This window comes from Aplidium turbinatum, chromosome 1, assembly GCF_918807975.1.
Source record: "Aplidium turbinatum chromosome 1, kaAplTurb1.1, whole genome shotgun sequence".
Taxonomy (NCBI): Eukaryota; Metazoa; Chordata; class Ascidiacea; order Aplousobranchia; family Polyclinidae; genus Aplidium; species Aplidium turbinatum.
In genome coordinates, this window is record NC_137472.1 from 11442820 (window position 1) to 11444995 (window position 2176).

The 2176-nt window shown below is 38.0% G+C and overlaps 1 non-coding gene across 1 annotated transcript; it reads right to left on the reverse strand.

The window, feature by feature from the left end:
• Nucleotides 1–1847: 1847 nt before the first annotated feature.
• LOC145785095 (U6 spliceosomal RNA) lies at nt 1848–1950 on the reverse strand. The gene has a single exon (XR_014291122.1). It is a non-coding gene; the product is annotated as a U6 spliceosomal RNA (small nuclear RNA).
• Between the last annotated feature and the right edge of the window lie 226 nt (nt 1951–2176).

Genomic DNA, 2176 nt, shown 5'->3' on the forward strand with positions numbered 1-2176 from the left:
TCTCATCAAGAATCTGAAAATATGTGAAGCAAATATGATAAAATTTTTGAACTTTTTGAACTTGAATGTTCCATTTATTGCTCAAGTAAAAACGCTACGTGTCTACTCACGCAATAAAACTGCTCTTATAAATAAACTACAACCAGCGCTTCCCAATTGTGTTACTTTCATGCTTGCTGATGTTTCTTTAACTTTTTTTAGGAATTAATTTTTTCTTCATTTTACTTCCATCTAGAATTTTACCTAAATGAAGTACATTGAACAATTTTGTTTATTTTGTGGATAAAGTAAATTTTTGCTTTGTTTTTTTTATCAACAGTAAGCCTTGGTTTGAATTATACATGACGCACAAACATTGAAACGATTAAAGAACAATGCATTATGCTTTGCAAGTTTTTGAACTCCTGCATTCCTGCAATCTTAATCTGACCCCGAATGTAGCCTGCGTGTGTGGCTTAAACTTTACCACAGTGGCACAAAGTCGGCTTATTTGTTATGCTGACAATGTTGATTAAAACTTACTATTCCTACATTTTGTGAAGTGACTGGATTGCATTTTGCTAGAGTTTTGAGCTAGGGTACACGAACTGGGTTAACCATAGACAGTACTGTTGATAACTTGGACCTGATATCCATAAAATTCCCCGGTCTCCAAAGCACGACTCCACTAAAAACAAGACAACCATAGAAGAAATCTGACAAACAATTATCGAAAAATTCGGCAGTTTATTTGTCTTGGTCACCCAGAGTGGTCTTCAAAACATAGCAAACGGGTGTAAATGTAGGCTCCAATGCTAAAGAACACACGGTGTTTTATTCAAGCTCCCAAAGCCTTTGAAATGTTTCGGGGTGTCTAAAATTGCCCTTGGCCTGAGTCAAAATGTACCAATTCACTCTATGCCAACGATACAGAACACTGCGTTTGATTTGTTGGGTCATATGCAGTTTGATTTACAAGTTGTCACAGTTGTGTTTGTGTACATTGCCATTTGGGTATTGGTTTGGGAGTGTTTGCTGCCGCTAAATGTATGCAAGTCAGGGAGCAAAAGTACAATAAAACCTAATTTAACTACAATACATACCTATGCAAAGCCAGAAGTTTTCAACAGGTGTTCGGCAATTATCTTACGACCATTGTTTGAATTTTGCTGTTGCTAAACTTACCCCTTTGATAAAACGCAGATCACCAATGTTGTACAGCTTTTGTCTTAAATGATGCTTAAAAATGCTCCAGTTATTTTTGTCTAAATGAGTGGCAATAAATCGGGGAAAGATATCTTGCTCCATTTTAATAGCCTAAACCAGGGGTCACCAAAGGGCGGCCCGCGGCAGCATGCGGCCTGCCACGCTGTATCGCTGCAGCCCGCGAAAGGTATCAGCGTACAAGTGTAATCAAAAATACTTTTCTTGAGGAGTTAAAGAGCACCAAGGCAAAAAATACTTTCCGGGAAGCATATTTTCGCTTTGTATACGATTCCACCGACCGACCAATCCACCGACCGAGCAATCGAAAGGGCGCGGGTTCGACACCGCTCAAGAGCATGCGGCTCTGTCTGTGGCAGGACACTTAAAAGCATGCCTGAAGGTGTCCACAAAGATTGGCTTCCTTACCTTCTCATCTACTTAATCTAAATCTTCAACCACCGGGCGTAAGCCTGGATACGACAAACAAACGACCAGTGTTCCCTTTATGCAAGTTTTTGTTGGCAAAATAGGTCGGTGTGCCAACTCAATTTAATAAATTGTCAAAACATTATATATAAATTTAAAGATATTTTCTGATTGTAGGCTATTATGAAAATATTTAGCTTAGTACTGCAAAATATTTTTTTTTCTTCTTTTTTTAAAGAAATATGGAACGCTTCACGATTTCGCGTGTCATCCTTTCGCAGGGGCTATGCTAATCTTCTCTGTATCGTTCCAATTTTAGTATATCTACTGCCGAAGCAAGTTCTGCAAAATGTTGTTAATCAACAAATTCTTGCCAAGCTGATAAGCATCGCAAGTGACAGTTGTCTATAACAAAAGAAAGACAGTTTTATAGACTCTCACAAAAAGGATGAAAAACCAACTCATTGCTTTTTTAAAGGGAAGACTGTTTATGAATTACGATAGAATTACGACTTTTGGGTGATTTCTACAAGCATTTGTTTCATGGTGCCTGGTTTCTTTTTCC